At 37.9% G+C, this 18,465-nt stretch overlaps 2 protein-coding genes across 10 annotated transcripts in view; both read left to right on the top strand.

Moving 5' to 3' along the window:
* The window catches only part of LOC110987400 (uncharacterized), a 107,880-nt gene that overhangs the window by 51,374 nt on the left and 38,041 nt on the right, over positions 1 to 18,465 (top strand). The gene's annotated exons all lie outside the window — the stretch shown is intronic.
* Positions 1 to 18,465, top strand: part of LOC110987399 (growth hormone secretagogue receptor type 1-like) — a 62,245-nt gene that overhangs the window by 10,395 nt on the left and 33,385 nt on the right. For 2 of the 8 annotated variants that reach the window (XM_087133430.1, XM_087133431.1), the window contains exon 3: positions 15,201 to 15,277. The exons of the other annotated variants lie outside the window; for them this stretch is intronic. The gene's annotated coding sequence lies outside the window, so the exon portion shown is untranslated. The remainder of the gene's footprint in view (positions 1 to 15,200; positions 15,278 to 18,465) is intronic. 8 annotated transcript variants of the gene reach the window in all.

The raw sequence follows: 18,465 nt of genomic DNA, 5'->3' as shown, positions 1-18,465 counted from the left end.
GCGTGTTTGTGATATTTTGAATTAAATAATTGTACACTTATGATGAAAATTAAGAAAAGGTACGTTTTTGATAAGCACTGACACACTGGCGTGCAGTTTTACCCGCAGTAAAAAATGGTGAATATATTTTCCAGACCATGTAGGTTCGGAATTCCAAGCTGTATATTTTGCTTACTAGAAACAGAGATATTGGTGAGTGTTTGGAGAAGATGGTGTATCTTCAAGTAAAACAGGAATGCGGTCATGCCAGGATATCGTCATATTAGCCTTTTATGCCAATGTGCATTGTGGCAGTCTGGCACCATGGTGATCTTACCGACAAAAGTGCCACCTAACGAAGCATATGTAACTGTACATTGAGTGACGGAGGCACAGCGTAAGTCAACTTTGCTCAGCTGGCTCTGCGTGTTAATTACAGTTAGTTCAACAGAACCACTTAATTGTTCAAAACACAAGAGAGTCGTAGATTTATCAGAAATAAAGTGCTGGTTGTTTTGCTTTCGTCCTGTAAAGGTTCTCTCGAAATTTTTCAAAAGTCTGTCTTGTTCAATGTGTGCGATCCTCCACTTTATCACGGATCAGTTCATTGATCGAATCGCTGATGAAACTTCTTTCTGTGCAGAAGTGGGATAATTGTGGATTTAGCTTTCACTACCCGAATTGAGACTTTAGAAACGTACGGGGTCTTTTGTGGTAAAGTTTCCCTCGGGCCAAACGCATATGAAGTTTGGTTAATGAGTTTGTATCTAGCTCTCGCATAGACGGTTGTTTTTAGAAAACTAGGCCAGCATTGCAAGAATGGGTGGGCCAGATTGAGACGCTAAGATTGTCTTTACGATGAGAACAAGTCAGCATGCCATCCAGTCGGGGATAGGATAGGGTCAAGTTCTCAAGATTCATTTCCTGATTTGCAATAGTTTCCTTATCTAGATATACTACTTCATGTCGATTTTGAATTAATTGGTATAGTTCGTATTCGTTTGTTGAAATTTTATTTTAATGTAGCTTTTCTTGATCTGTTGAAGTTTCGGTGCATTTATAATTTTATTGTTCATCACATTTTACCGTTTCACCGTGGCTTTATTGTTACATACGTTATGAATTTGTTATGTGATTCACTATTTAATGAACGTTATGAAAACATAGGTAAAAGCAAAAACACTTTGTGCTAAATGATTTCCTAATAGAACATGTGTTTTCAAACCTTTAGCAAATCTTTACAATCATTTGCATTCTTATGTATGATATTATGCGCACTTATTTCATGCTGTCTTTGTGTGCATAAGTCCATAATCTCGCCATTGCAATTACAGATTAAGCAACATATGTAATTACCACCAGACATGCATTGCTCGCTGTACAACTGTATGCACAACTGTACAAAAGCACTTTTATGTACATTTTTTTAGCCATAAGCACTCTCCCTGTAATTGTAAAGATATAGGTTTTACTCATCAGAGCAGTTTAATCTGACCCACCGAACTCGCATCTCGCATTGATAAGCTAAATGCAACCAAAGCCCAAGGCACTCAGCAAGGATTTTAAAGCCCTTCTCATCTTCCCAAAGGAACGTACGTGTGTTTGTGATGGATGAGCTGGAGGTATTGATGTAACATGAAAAGGTTGTACTGTTAATTGAAAATGATGATGTAGCCTCGAAAGTACATCTACATAAATAGATGAACAGTTAGAAAACGCAGTTGTCATGTTTGTACAGCATGTCCACATGTTACATGATTTCTATCATTGAGCCAAGTGTAACTTTGTTCTGTTTTGTTTTGTTTTGTTTGTCTTCGAAGTTCATGTTCTTTTCATGATTCTTGTCCCCATTTCCTCTGAGAGACTCTTACAATTCCAACACGTTAGTATCATATATACTGCAGTCTGCAGCTTCACACTGTACTTCTCCTTCAAGCTGCTCAAGCAAAGCTTCAAAGCACCGCTTTATTTGCAGTATATAGATTCTCTTAGACTTTAATAAGCATGCCTTATGCCATACATCGTATACACGATATACCTTTCATTACTCCATGGATCCTGTATAAACCGTTATACCTCAGCGTAGGCCGATGTGATAATCTTAGTACTGTTGTGAACAGATGTTGGCTTTTGTGGCTGTAGTGAGTTTGAGTATAAACCTAATCCCTAGTTGATTGGTGTTTGGCCGTTTTTAACAGAAACTGCACCTGTTCCTTTATGTCACGTCTTCCTTTCCCATTTTTGTGTATGTTCAGAAGCCACAGATTAAGCAATAACCCCACAGTGAGCCCGATCTGTAGTGTCCGCTTGACACAGCCTCGGGATACTTCTTACAATGGACGTCGACTTTTTTAAAAAACTCGTTTTAGTCATTAATGATGTCATGAGTGATATCATGGTATACTTGAACTGTATCGAAATTCATTGAGGTATACCTTAGATGAGCCAATAACGATGATTGCAGAGGGTATGTTTTGGACTTCGTCACTTTAATATGCAAAATGACTTATTTTTTTAACTTCTTGACTGCTGTCTTTGATTGTTTTGAAAACTTTGATTTCATCAGTTCTGTGGCTCAGAGTAAGCTTGTCCCAGAGCTGTGATAATCACCCTCTTAAATAAAAATTATCCCAGAGCAGTGATAATCTCCCTCTTAAATAAAAATTATCCCTTTGTGAAAACTCTCGGCTGTGCCCATTCATTATCCTTTTTCTTCCAATGCCTCTTTCTATGAACTCTGATTTGGCCTGAAATCCCTTAGCAATAGCATAAAATTTTGCTCCAAGCTTGGATTGGATAAGACCGAGAAAGCATCGAGAAAATTACATTACATCTCCTATCTTCCCAACTGCTGGATATTAAGTCTTCCGTCTCCATTGTGGTCATTTAGTTTTGAAATTCATAGGAACTGGCTGCCTCTCCTCGGTACATGCATCATGTTTATGTCATGTTTACCTAAAGTGTCATTGATTGACACCAAAATCTCGAGGGTCGTGCATTACACACTTACACGCTAATGTTTGCCCTGTCCTCATACCCACTGCAATCAATGTTCGAGAACTTTAGAGCGAGGACAGTCACTCTGAAGCACTTGAGAAGTTAGGGTTTTCGATCGGCAGCGGGGTGTGAAAGTGATTGTCCATATTTTGGATGTAGGAAATGAGAAGTGCTTTCCCAAGGTAGCGAGGTTTGGGAGGTGAATAACCGTCCAGGATTCCAGTTCACGAGGTGAAACCACTTCATTTACTACATGACCAACTTGTCTGGATGAACACTGGAAATACTTGGCTTATTGGGTAAATTGAGTGCAGCCTACATTGAAGTTTAGTGTGTATCGAGAAATCTTGTAACCAGTAGGTGGTGCTTCGGGGAGGGGGGGGCAAACATCAGTAACGCGGCCGTGTAGGGTGTTTTGAATCATACATACTTTGAGGGGTGAAAGCCCATACATTTTCAAAAAGCAAAGTATTTGTTTCGTTTTTTAATACTTTGAGGTGTGAAAGCCCATACATTTTCAAAAAGCAAAGTATTTGTTTCGTTTTTTAATACTTTGAGGTGCGAAAGCCCTCACATTTTCAAAAAGTATTTTTGTCGTTCGTTTTTAGGAGATATACTTTTTCCTCCATGGTTTTTTGCGAGATACATTTTCCCCAAAAGTTCGTTTGTTGTATTCATATATTCTCAAGTTCGTTCTTATGAGATCTATATTCAGGAACTTTGTTTCTATTTTTGGAAGCAAATCGTTTTCAGCAGATATACTTTTCCAAGTTCGTTTTTAGGAGATATTCATATATTTTTAAAGTTCGTTTTTATGAGTTATGCTTTTTGAAGTTCGTTTTCATGAGAAACAAGTTCCAACTTGAAAATATAGGCTTATATCTCTTGGAAAATTAACTTGGAAAAATTCCGAATAAAAACAAACTTGATTAAACATCTCGTATAAATAACTACTTGGTAGTTTTAAAACCAGAGTGCAATGACCGTCAACAATGCTGTAGTCCATAATCTGCCTGTTTACATTTTTCCAGTGTCAAAAGAACGGGTGTTTGTGTATAGAAACAATATAGAGACAACTGTCCTGCCCGTAAAGTGATATACATATCTGGCTTTTCGCTTATCTATCTGTACATATAACTTTCTTATATCGTCAAACCGTTTTGTATGAATTCTTAGTCCTAACCTCCATTCAACTCTGGTGTCTCTGTAGCGTTAGTGAAAGTTGATTTGGGCGGTAGGGATCTTGCTTGAGTCTTTACCATTAACCGGCGCTAAGAAACAAGACTCCAGTTGTGTCAAGTCTCTGCCTTCACGTTTAGCTAAAGGCGGCTTAGCTCGTCTGATACTAAATCCAGTAATGCTCGAACCTACACAGAGATAGAGACCATTAAATCTGCATGCTTTTATCCTCAGGCTGCAAGACTCCACTGTGTCAATTCCTTCCACGAAATCCTTTCAATAAAACAAGAATTCTAGGCGGCTCTAAAAGTAGTTCTTCTCCTGGTTTATTGATTAAAAGCGCCAAAGCGTAACTGCTCATGCTGTTCAATTAGTTAGGTTTTCCGGTGTCTTTAACAATAATAAAAAATGTATTAGCAGGAGTACACATCATGAAGGGGTGCATATTTATTGTCCTATTTCGTTAATTACAATAGACATGATAATATTGGTCTAATTACAACAAATATTTAATTATAATAAATAATGTGTTTGCCCGTGTAGGTCTGCATAAAGTAAAAGCTTAGAGACTCCCTGAAGTCTAAATTATTCGTAATGGTACATATCGAAAGAGAACGCCTTAAGTATAAAATAGAACGAAATAAACACCCTTATAGTTAAAATGAAACTTTCTTGACATTTTGAATTGCTATCGTGTCTCCCAGAATTGCTGAAACTTACAAATTGGATGTCACGGAGCAGTACAACGTACTTTCTCTGCCGATTTCTTCAAATACATTCCCAAGCACATGTTCATCAGGAGTACTTCTGCAGTACGTGCAACTTAATGTAAAAGCCAATAAGGTGTAACCGTTAACATCTCGTTTACAGACAGAAGTCAGTCTTCCAACAAACAGTCGTAATGAAGTTATCTATCTGAATTATTTACTGTCGAGGTCCTCTTGGAGTCTTACCACTCCAGACTGTCAGATGTGATGAAGTAGTGAGCCAATTAGACATGGTGTATCCCTGAAAGTTGCCGTTTCACGTGCGTGTAAGACCGTACAATGGTCAATTTAAATGTTGCTATGGTAATTACGCTGACATGCAGACAGTGATTGGATATACGAGACAGCGTGTTTACTTGTCCATTTTTGAGTGAGATTTCTAGATTAGGATTTGCCAGAAACTTACATCGCTGTCTGAGGGGCTTCAGCCGTTTTGTTGCGACAGTTCAGAAGTTTTAACCGACCTGTGTGTTTCTGAGGGCCTCAGATTTAGCAACCTAGAGGTGCATTTTGTGATTGTATGCTGGAATAAAATATCGGTTGGCAGTCACTGGAAAACCACAGTAGCCGAGGTGTTAGGAAATTAAAATTGTAACTAAGTTCTAAAAACAACAAAAAACAAAACAAAACGCAAAAAAGAGAGGGGGACAAACGATGACCATGTGATAATTTGAGCTCTTACAGACATCCCATTAAGGTACAAGGATATAGAGGTCTTCTAACCGTCTACAGATCAGGCAAATTGGTACAGAGGGTGGACCGTCACGTGCATCTTTATTTGAACAGGAAACATGCGTCCTCGAATGGCTAAGTGACAATTACTCATTGCAATCATGTAACATCTATGGATTTGCCGTCACGAACAGATTTAATCTACAAGGCATGCGAAATAGATAAGATGGAACAGTGCGAGGTAAAAGCAGGCTGTATTTTTAGACCTCAAGAATTGCACTTTTTAAACAAAGTTGCATGATAATGGAAAGAAAAGGCCCAGCGGATGGGGGGCCTTAGTTTCGAGCCCATATTAATTTGAGAAAAGCATCGTGTCATCGTTTTACAGTGGAGAGTATCGATACCAGAGAACTGCATCATGTAGATTTAGAAGGGTATAAATACTCACGATCTAGAGACCTGTCCCATGGTAAGACAGATTCTTCGTATGAAATAGTAGTGGCCCTGATGCCTGCGTACTCCCAAAGGCATAAATTGTTCAATACCATTTTGACAGTTTTAAAATAATTGGCTTCGACTAACAAACAGTAATAAACACAATCACCAATTTTATGGCGGTAAACTTGTAAATTTTGTGGTAAGTTTGGACAGTGTTTATGTTGTATACATTTCAGAGCTATAGACCTTTGTGGAAAAGTTACTGGTCTGTGTTGCCGTACAGATATATAAAAGTTAATTTTTCAAGAGGATCCTTCGACGTTCATTTTTGTTTTCAGAATATCTTTCATGGGGGGCTCAGACTTAGGTATTTGTAGATTTTAAAATACAGTGTTACGGTAAGACAGTATTGTAGTGGCGTAATAAATAAAGACAAACACGATTGCTGGCACTGATAATTTGTTGATGGCTCTGCGCAGCTATCAACTGAGATGCCTTTATAGACAAAAACGAAAAGGAATTTATTCTCTACTGTCAAAGTGTCATCTTTGACAGAATTAGGGTTTTCTGTATTGGTTTCTCTCTTCTGCATTTGCGTTGTAATGTAAATTCGGCTGGTATATGCGGCATTTATTGATTAGCACGAGGCCAACGGCAACTGCTTTAATGGAATAATAACTAGTATCTCCCTCTCAAAGGAATGTTTCTTATAAGAGATTTCAGCCGGTTTTCCCGTTTTGAAGAAACTAAAAACATTCTGGATTTTTTTCTGGAAAAACAAACAACGACCAGCTTTTTTCAAGATTTTCATATTACAGGTATTTTCCAGTGCTCTTAAAACCTGTCCCAGCGATATTCTGTTCCTGGACAGTGCCCGAAGGCCTGAATTTCTAAATTAAGCTGAGTGGTCAAATAATCCGTTGATGTAGCTTGACTAAAGCTAGCCCAAAGTGGTACTTCTAAGTAGCCTTCAGTGTGTGAGTATTCTTAGTATATTTGTAGGCATTTTCAGATTTAAACTTCATCAGATGAATGAAGGGTGAATTTTTCTCAGTCGAAGAATCAACCAAGAGCCAAATTCTGGTACATGTATTTGTAGCGGCGCAAAAAAGTAACGTGAGTAGCGTGCGAATGTCCGTACACTCACAGAATGTTAAAAAAAATAACTGATAAAAACAAAGTGGTTAAATCTTAACCAATTTTAGTAAAATATGGCCAATATGAAATACAAAAGTATTCTGTAGTTTTAAACGGACGTGTTTTAAATGTAATTTAGTATTTTTACATGAGTTGTGTAACTACTGTCAAATTTTGACGCGAGTCATGTAAAGTTTACAATGTATATTATGTCAACGTTGTTATGCGTTGTGTTAATATTACCGACACAGTGGGTACGTATCACCTCATTTTTTGATTCATGGTACACGTGTGTACATCGACCAGCATGCTTCAAGACGGAACGTATGGAGAAATTTGTGCGGGATCATTCTTATACGAACATTTGAAGGTAAAATACTGTAGGTAAACGTGATCTTAGTTAAGAAGGGGAAATTTCAGCAGCATTGTTGAAATAACTTTCTTGTTGTTGACGGTATGCACAGCTACTTCTATGCATGGCTACGGCGGATACACACTGTATTGTGTTGCCACATGTCATGACAATTTGTTGTGGATGATAGGCCTTTATTGCCACGAATTGTACACTTGTCATAATACATTTATTTCATGTGTTGAATTTTAATGCATATGCGTCCATTTGACCTCAGTTTACTTGTGTTCAATTTTTTCGGCCTGAACCAGACATCCTGGCAGTTGTTAGATCCCTCACCGATCTTCAAAGCAAAACTGCCTAATTGAGGTTTGCAACACCCATCGCTTCAGCACTTCATAACTTTCCCAAGTTCTGTTGTACGCAGTCGTCGCAATCAGGATACATGGAGTTAGGAGCTCTCAAAGCAGTGAAATCGAGAGTTTTAAACCCTTTGCTCTTGCAAAACGTAAGCCCCCCAGGTCAGAAAGTCCAATTAGAGATAATGTAAAATTGGATTAAGCATAAAAATCAACCATGTCTTAAAAAAATGTGGTGTTTCCTAAACCTTTAGCCTATTTTTTTTGGAGATTGCTTCAGTATTTTTAGATTTTATTTATTTTAAATAAATGCAACTTTACCTTAAACATTTTGATGTAAACCCAAGACCGGGTAACCGCGGCTTATTCTATACAGAATCTCTGCACTTTTTTACCCTCGGAATAGTGTAAAAAAGTGTAAATTTACGTACTTGTTTTCGATGTAAAATTTTACCAAAGTTTTATGAACAAACTTACCCAACACCTGATTTGTCAAAATTTACCTAATTAAGAGAAGGTTCGTAAAAGCACAATGCAGATCTATAAAATTTTACACAACCTCTGTATTTTTTCTGTGTGTGCATCAAAACACTTCAAGGATATTCGGTTTTGACTTTCCGATGAGTAAGAGTAGAGGAGATGGGTTTTAATTAATAGTTAAGTCTTTGCAGTGGAATGTGATAATACGGCATGTACATTGAGGAGAAAAATGTGACGCGCTTTAAGGTAAAAATCTCATTGTTATAGCTATTTAAAGGCACACGTTGCCAGAATACCATAGTCGTTGTGGATTTTTGTTTAAATTTTTTTGTACTAAATAAATGGCTGTTTAATTGTGGAGATATGGACAATATTATTTCGTTCGGGAACACATTTTTAGATAGATCTTCTTTACTAATTGATTTTGTATTTAACATTTTGGTATTTCCATTAGATATAATGTGGGGGATGTATGGAGTATATAATCAACCTACATTGATGTGTAATTTACTATACGGTACTAAACGACTCCTTTAATTTAAAAACCATTTCCTTCAGTGCTTAAATCTCCCTAACGACTTTTCGTATCATCTGAGGGGAATTCTTTTTCTTTAATGGCGAACCAAATTCGAACGAAACGGGCAGTACTGACCATCTCACTGGCGCCAAGCCTCACATTATTACTCCCTCTTGCCTTGAAACGACCGCTCGTTAATATCAAATTATTGTAAGTTGTGGCGGTTTGTCTGGATTGCTGGTATACTTGTCTTGTTGGTGTCAGTCAAGGGATGGCGTATTCTTATGAGTGGATAATTCATGGGAACAATATGAAGTCTCGTGAGACTTGGAACCCTGAAATTGTTTGACTTGATGTTTTGGATTCTTGGGCTGCTGGTCAGTGGAAGGTGGCTGAAACGATAGATAAATAAACCAATGCGTTCTGCCACCCAATTCTTTTAAACAAAGCTTCATGTCCTCATCATTTTGGTTGAAACAGAAAGGTTGCCTAATAGAATTCTTTCTCTGTTAAATGTTCGGGAAGAAGCTTTGCTAATTCTTGCTTTCGATCTCAGTTGAGCAAAATGTTGTGATTTTTCTTGGCCGACTGCAAGCCTTCCTGGAATTATGTTTCACAACCGTTGGTTCCATCTCAAGGTTCGAGACTTCTTACAAATTTGAGGATATTCTGCTCACCTTTGCTGTCGCGTTACAGGTCTAAGTTTCTGGTTTGTAACCTTGTTACATGAACCTGAGACGGTTCACTGCAGTTGACAGTACCACAGTTGTATTTAATCGAAGAAGAAAATCCGAAGAAAAGACACCTTGCTAGTTGTTTTAGAGAAATACATCTATGCAGACGAACAGTTTACTAGCAATTGTTGATTGAAACATTTGTACACTCAAGTTTGTCACCGTCAATATGTCATTTTGTAAAATGTTATGTGTACAGTTTTACTTGAAGGTTCAGAGGTATTTTTGGCAAAGAAATCGCCCATACCTAAACTTAATCACAGCCGTCCCAGGCCTTGGACTATAATTCCTGACATTAGGGAGTCGTTTGTGATCTCGTAGATTTAATCAATAACAGGGCAACGATTAGCAGCTGTCCTTGGGGATAGTCTTCGCGTCACTTTGACGACTGAAATTGGTCATTGGTCAAGCAATATCGCAGATGGCATTGCCTACTCAACATGTTTGTCAATTTTGATTGGTCTTGTTTAAATTCGCCCGTGGATTGGCTGATCACCAGGCACGACAGAATTTCCTTATCCCATGGCAGTTATGCATGGCAGTCTTTCACATCATTACCAAAGATTCCATGCATAGATAGAAATAGTACCATAGGTTAGTGAGTTAGAATATTGTGCGAAGGCGATAAACATTCCGAATGAAAATGCAGAGTCAAGTTTTCTGCCGTGTTTTTTTTTGAGACAGTAATCATCAAAAATAGTTCCTTTTTGGTTTGAAGCAAGTGGTGCTTGAACGCAAAACAAGCAGAATGTTTTGGATCCAATATCTATTCCACATTTTGCTTGTCTAAGTTAGAATTTTACATTCGAAGAAATTTCACAACTTAAGACAATTTTCTTTTTGAACAATTTATGGCATGTCTTTTTAAGCACATGTGTTATTTATACATTTATCCGGAGCCAATAGGAGAAACCATGTACGACTGAGCTATCTTGTCCGTACGCAGGTGGTACGCGTGGGTTACATTTCTCTCTGACCAATGGGATGGTGGGTCTTGCCAAAATGTGCGTACGCGCTCAAGTTATAATTCATGCATCATTGTGATGGCCCCGCAGGAATGGTGTCTCTTCGGATTCGTCTTTAAACAAATGTCGATGAAAATCAGTTGCACTGAATTATTCAGGGTGTGTCACACAAACAACAAAATCCAAATAAATAATGAATATTTATGAGTACGATGGCAAGAATAATTTCATGGGTTGATATCGGAAATGTTCTATTCCACGGGCCAAACAGATTTGTCTCCGAAGCGCCAACCACTGGTAGCACCGTGTAATGTTAGACTGGTTTCAGTTCCTACAGTATTTTCCTCTTTCTTACTGGGAATGAGATACATGGAATGGGGCGGGAACCAGTCAATTGAAATGAAGTTCCACCAGTCAGATGACAGTGATTAATGCACGTTTTGTATAAAATGGATTATTACGTTTTTTAAGTTATGTAGCTAAATACTCTAAGCATGGTGCGTCTGAAAGGGTATGTTAGAAGATTTCCATCGACGCCCCACTTGCATCTTTGCAATCATAGAAGAACGAACAGCACCACTTTCAAAACAGTGGCGAAAAAGCTTTTTCCACTTTGATTCCTGTGCATCTAGGTCAAAAACAAATGCACATGAACCTGTTTTCAAGTTCTCCACATGATGTTGCGAGTTACAAACACGTATTCTGAATCAAGCCAACGTCTTACGCAAGAATCCAAGAGTACTAAGACAACCTGTCTAAGAAACACCCCCAAATTGTGTTGATAGGGAAAAAGGTTTAAGATGTTACTGAGTGAAAAGGTAAACCATTGAACTCTTTTTATGAATAAATGATAATTCCAAAGAATGTTTGTATCCTGATTTACAAATCCACTGCCAGACCAACTCACACATCTAAGTAGTAGCCCAATTTGGAAATAATATGTTATCAACTTACCTGTAAAACAATGGTGCTCGTTTATCCATGATTGTAAAGATAAAAGTATAGATAGTATTACTGGAAAACTTACTATGCTACACTTTCAGACAGACAGACATATAGACGTCAGACACCTCGGTGTTTACCTTCATAACATAACTTTAACATACCAATCTATTATATTTGGATTGAGGTTTTGTTTTGGACCCACCGTGTATTTGCATATCAGACAGTTGAGTGGGTATGCAATAAATAGTCCTGCTGCTGAAATAGAGGAAGGCTTCCATTTGGCCAGAACGAAATGTTGTTACTTTCCACTGAAAAAATAATGCCAGTGGATTTGTAAAAAAAAAATCGTTGAAAGGTCTTTCAGAAAGTCTACTTATTTACATCTGAATAATCCTACCAAAGAGCTTTGCAAGTGACGTACATGTATTTCAATGCTAGGAAAATAATCCAAATTGTATTCCTGAAGCAAAGGATGACGTGCATAAAGAAAGAAGAGAACGAAAGTACAAAATATCACAAGATGCACGCAAGGCAACGAGGGAAAAATCGATGGCAAAGATGCAGTTCCTTTAGCTGTAATGTTTTTATGTATTTTGACATATTTGAATATTTATTTAAATGATCTCAAGCTGAAGTGACTACAAAGAAATGTCGAGGATTGTGTAGCTTTCTGACAAACTGAGGCAGTGTTTATGTGTTTTGTTCGCTGTCCAACAAAATACCTGAGGGACAATTGCAAAGTGATATTCTCTTTGATACCGTATGCTGCAGTAAAACTAATTTTCCTAAACCGAGAAAAGTGTACACGTTCTTGGAGTAATCAGTGAGATAAGAGTGACTGGCCATTGAATATTATGCAAATTTGACGGCGAAGGAATGCTTTGATGCTCCGATTGAAACAGTAGAAAGGCTCATAGGAGACTTTTTAATTTCCGGCAGGAAACTGTGTCAGTGGCCATCGCAGAATATTCCGTTCCGCTAGAGGGAGGTGTTAACCGGGGAAAATATCACGCGGATAAGATTAAAATATCATTGCTGTGTGATATCCTAAGTTAGTAATTTGCAAAAGTAGTCATGCCTTGCACCCAGTTTACAAGATAGTTATCAAATTTTTTTCGTATTAGTATGATAATATGGAGTAAAACTTCAAATAATATGCAGTATCTTATTTAGCTGCAGACTCTTTCCATCGAGGTTGTCCGTTCGTATGTTTCTACATTTGTGACTATTGGTGATTTTTTATTGAGTCAAGTCACTTTTAGTCGGCGTTTCACATTTGTCCTCCCCCAAATGTCCACAGCTGAACAGCCAGTGATGTGTATAAACCACCTTTCTGTTTTGGTTGGTAAGACTCCACTCTGGATCAATGTTATTGCTTCTGGAAATGGGGAATTGACTTACCCGAATGCCAGGCAAAATGGATGAAATTTAATAACGTTTGTATTGTTAAGCCAGGTCTGACATATTTATTGCTATTTCTGTGTTCTTCTTGTCCCGTGTTTGTCAGTTGGAAAAACAACCTTGCCTCCAGAATAGTCGAGATGAAGAAGGCTGGCACGTGCCGGTCAAGTCTTCTCTCTTGGGGATAAATGCAGCCAGTGACATATATCGTGTAATTTAGCTGTGAATCGAATTCATACATTACAAAAAGGCTGAATTTGAGCTTTGTCTTTAATATTGTCTATTTCTACCTTTATTTCGTTTTTATTTTATTTGAGGTTGAAAGCTTACAAGCTACACCGTCACTTCATTTTGCATGTTTGAGACCTGCTCGTTTTATAAACATCATTTTTCCCGAAAATATGATAGATTTCCTTGGGTGTTAACAATCTTTGCGCATTCGTGCATTGGATATTAAATTTTACAGTAAATTTCTGAATTAGATTACATACAGTACTTTTTAGAATTAATTGTATCAACACGTTTAGACAACGAAGAGAAAGAGGTGTGTCTTCATGTAGGTGACGTACGTACGAGTAATAGATCTTGATGTCTTGATGAGAACAGTCATCTCTTTGTCACGTTAAGGCAATGAGGCACTATGCATGCAGTTTGTTGGTACATGTATAAGGTTTCCATCTGCATTCCCAGCTGTGTACCTTGTTCCACTTCCTTCCGCTTACCAGTCTTTACCTGAACAGTCACCATGCTGTCTTGAATCTCCTTAGCAGATACGTTCTTACTAACAATCTTGTGTTTGGAGTATATGTAGCATATAACAAGACAAAACAGTCCCTTAAACGACGTACCAAAGAAAGTCTTCCAAAACTCTCAACAGATTTTTATTCGATGCATGTCTGGCTGGAAAGCTTGTAACTTATATTAGCACGATATCTTGAGAGTATTAAGATACATATCTGAATAGCTTGTTGATTGTCAACCCCAATCATCATCATAAAGGGTTATAGGCCTATTGCTCAACTTTGAATGTTGTTAAAATGAATGTAGTCAGCATCTTCCGTGCACATTTAAGATATAAACTTCCCTTTATTTTCAGCTTTGGCGACAATTTCACGCTCGATATTTTGGCAGTTAATGTATACACAAGTCCAGTGTTATACTCAAGTGTTTCTACGATGTCTTAGTTTCATTTTTTGCCCACTAGTCTGCAGTTTTGGTCATGTTTGGCATATTACTGTTTGTTTATTTCCCATTGCAATTTTGGGTGCAATTAACATGTTACAAATTTTGCAAAAGATTGGTGCCAGAAGAGGGAAATAGGCAGTACGCTTAACCAAAACGAGATGTTATTGATTTGTTTTTGTCCAACATATTTGATATCTTTTGCAGGAAAGGATACAGAATATTGTCATGTTATTATAAGATGAAAATAATATTTCTTTGCATCGATGATATCCCGTAGATTCTGGATATGACTGAACTTGCCAAGTAGATGAAACCACGAAATGAACTCAGATCAAGGCTTTGTTTGATATGTAAACAGATATTCAGGTCCTATCTGTAAGTAGCCATTAGCATGTTGGTGAGTCCTATGCATCAAGTCACCTCGGCATGAAGACGAGCAACGATTCCTCATCCACGTCTGATGGTGTTTTCTTTATAAACATTCGCGGCTAAGAGATCTCTGCGTCCTTTCTGTTGTTTCCTATTCAGAACTCACTCGTCTTATTTGTCTTCCGTCTCTAAGATTTCCAAGGTTTGCACCAACGGAGGAGTTGTTTTCTTGGTTGGATTAAGAATTGTGTGACTAGCTGTCCAGCCGACTGTCAGCGTGGTTTTTAAACTTTTGGATTCCGCACTGTGATTCCTGCTTTAAGTTAAATTACGTGACATATCGGAACTTAGGTTTCAAAATCGGAGCGGTATACAATGTACATGCTTACCGCTTTGAAATTTAATATGGAAGTGAAGTGGCATTTTAACACAACCGACAGATGCAACTTCCATAATGGACAATTCAACCAAATGGGGTCTAGATGGCCTTGTTATCCACAATGAAGCCAAACAGATTTTTTTATGTTTGAATTGATTATTTATTTCGAAGGTATAAAGATAGTGAATGTTAGGGAGGTTGTTTATTTTCGTATTTACAACTGTACTAAGATTTGTGATTTATTAAATGAACCGGAATTAATTACTGTCACCGTGAACTGGAAACGTCTAAAATCTCAATGGATTAATTTCAGTCACAGGTTCTTTTATTGTACGCATTTTTTAGGATGCTGTTTCCTGTTATGATATTCTACAAATCCCAATCCGTTTTCAACAGAGAGTGACCATCTGAAACGACTTAAGGTCAGTCTATTTTATTGCAGTTAATACGGTGTAATTCATGCTTGTTCAGCTAGTTCATACTTATCAATCAACTATCCCAGTGGTATATAAGAGCGCTCATCCATTCAACGCTGCTGCCAGCTGCTAGTCTGTTCAGTTCTCCAACTAATAACGGATATTTCATTCCATGAATGCTTCCAACGGTGCTACCTGAGACCTGCAACGAAATGGTGTAATTGAAGCCGTGGTAGCAAGCAGGTGGAAACTGTTCTTAATTGCTTAAGGGTTCAACGATGATTATATTAAGCACCGATGATAATGACTTCTTTTGGTGTCAATGTTAATGACATTACATCTAGATCGACTGTTACATGTGTCACTCACCGGCCACGTTGATCGTAATCCATTGTATAACCTACTCCAGTTTACATTTTGCTGAGGCATAGACATTTGGCAATTTTTTTTCTTGTAACGCTGAGAACATTTAAAATCAGTAAGAATGTATGCAATACACAGACGGTTGCTGGATGTTTATGAATGTTCATAACAGCGACAACAGCAAACTCCCGTAGTTTTTAAACTGAAAAATGTCTAACTGAGAAATGTTAGAATATCTCCAAAAATTTCTAGACAGAAGATCATCATATGCTATCGGATGCATTCCACAGCTTTTCTGAAGGATTTGGGAGCACGATAAAAGATTTTCTCATAGCCCTCGGTAAGAGAGCAAGGATTATTGGAGAAGTCTGGGAACAATCACTCAACCTCATTTGCTTCTATTTCTGCATTCTAGAGAAAGGTTTTTTAGGTTCTATCTGGAACCAAACACTCCGATATGGAGCCTTCGAGACTGCTTTGTCCCTGCCATGGATTAATTGTCTAGATTTCAAGGATCTCTTACTTCTTAAGACAAGCCCTTTTATCCTCTCTGTCCTGTTCTATTTCAAATCGGAGACGGATTCTTTGCAGCCTTGCTTGTGCCCGTTCTTCATGTCTCCAAAACAGATCGGTTCAGTTGAGTACGTCTTCTGATTTTCATCTTTCACTTTGTCCATCTTTGTCCTTTTACTCGGGCATTCAACTTCATCAGTGTGATCTTCCACAAAGGCCAAGGCTCTGGGGAGCTGAGTAATTTAATTCTAGAAATATCACCATACAACAAGAAAGTCTCATCCTATACCTTGATTAATTCACTTGTATTGGGGTTCAATAATTATCTGAATAACAACCATGGGTGGCAGTCTCAATCACCTTTGAAAATTCAGTGGATGAAAATACAAAACAGCGGGAGGATGAAAATGTATTCAATTACATGCTAAAAAAAACAAGAAGTTGAGTTGCACACTGATGGTATCTGAGATCTTCGCTCATATGGCAAAGGCCAGATTCTCGTTATTGGCAAGAGGACAACGAAGGACAAAAAACGGTGTTCATGATTGACCTCAGACCAAGAAGCCTAAAAGATAATTTGTAATTCAGTTCAGTGATTTCTTGGTAGCTGTGTCGGGATTTAACAGGCTTGGATCTTTCGTTGCTAGAATCCTTGGAGGTATTCCCATAGCTATAGTCCAGAAATGTTAGAAAGAACAAGACTTGTGTCACACTTGCTTGACCGAAGACACGAAGCTCACTTGTCTCCTCACAGATTTTGGAACTGGACGTTGTTTTTTTTACGCCTGTGTAAAATATTCGCGGAGCACGGTGTAGGAAAGATACAGTGTTGCAATTGAACTGTTTCCTATAATCCCCAGATAGGCCCGGTATTGATTGCCAAGTGGTGTGAGCTTTGATTCATCTGCTTTGCGATCGTTCGTTGTGGTTTTGTTCTTATATATTTGTTCCACCTGTACATGTAGCATTAACTTTGTATTCCATTCCATATTGTATTCCATATTGCATGTATACTTTTATAATTTACGGCTGTCGGAGTTACAAAATGGATATTTGACTAAAAGTGTGTATTAAATTTGATTCATAAGTACATAGATGAAGGTCCTGAAAAAAAAAACCACCGGAGGCAGGATCAACGGTCCGGTGGTTTTGTTTAATACATGTTAGTTTACAAATACTCATCCACCATGGCCATACCTTATTGATGTCTATTGATTCCTGCAGCCTACCAAAACGTCCTATTGGTAAAATATTTTTTGCAGGCAGGCTGGTAGTTTTGTTTCATACATGTTTGTATACAAATACTCATTTACCGAGGCCATATCTTATTGATATCAACTCATTTCTGTAGCCTACCAAAACGTGCTATTGATATTTTTAACTTTCATATTAATTATTTTGCTTGCATAGTTCATGGCCGTGTATAATGATGCATGTACGCATCCACAGGATACAGTAGCCCTACGATCATTTTGCTGGAAATATAAATGTAATTGCGTGTGCTTCAGTAACCTGAATTTACATACAGGTATTTTTTTCCATGTAATTATTTCAGATTTATGTCGCTAATGAGCCCTACAATCAAAGTGTAGGTTTATTTAGTTGTCTTTGTTCGCATTGTTATACATTGTGTTGTTCACTCTATGCTCACAATGGCTATGAAATGCTGTGTGCTTATGGTGGTTTGGTTTGAAAGCGCCAAAACTTGCCTGCAAGAACAGTGTAATAAATTGAACTTAATTATCTTGTTCCAAAGCCTTGGAAATCTTTCTAAATAATGGCCTAAAATACTATGGAAAAAACATTGATATGCTGTTGCATAACAAAAGACGATTTTGTACCGATTAATTGTATAGCTTTAGGTTTGGAATCACTTGAAATACCACTGACACATAGTACATGTATTTCCCCCTTAATAACTCTTTGCCGCTTGCAAGGCTACTGAGCGTACGGTAATTATTAGGACATATTTCCTTTACGGAGCAGCTGGATTTGCCGGCCCAATTAACACCTCAGTGGGACGGAATCAGCCTCATATGTATCCTTCTGACCAATCAAACCACGGCAAGACGGTAGGTCGATCGTGTGTGATCGTAATAGTGGATCCGACACCTGCTTGTACGTGCCGGAGGTTGACTGTAAACTTTAAGAGATTATTTGGGAGTGGCAGCACTTTATTAAGGATTAGGTGTAACAATCCTCAACTTCTAATTTTGGTGTGAGTTGGGATGGAATCATGTGCAGCCTAGCGTTGTGTGCTCGACACACGTGTCCTCGACACACGTGTCTCTGTCGTTCAATAAATTAAAAGTAAGCGC

Source organism: Acanthaster planci, linkage group LG02 (assembly GCF_054643075.1).
Source record: "Acanthaster planci isolate LZ-2023a linkage group LG02, COTS_SCS, whole genome shotgun sequence".
NCBI lineage: Eukaryota > Metazoa > Echinodermata > Asteroidea > Valvatida > Acanthasteridae > Acanthaster > Acanthaster planci.
This window is presented reverse-complemented; position numbering and strand designations above follow the sequence as displayed.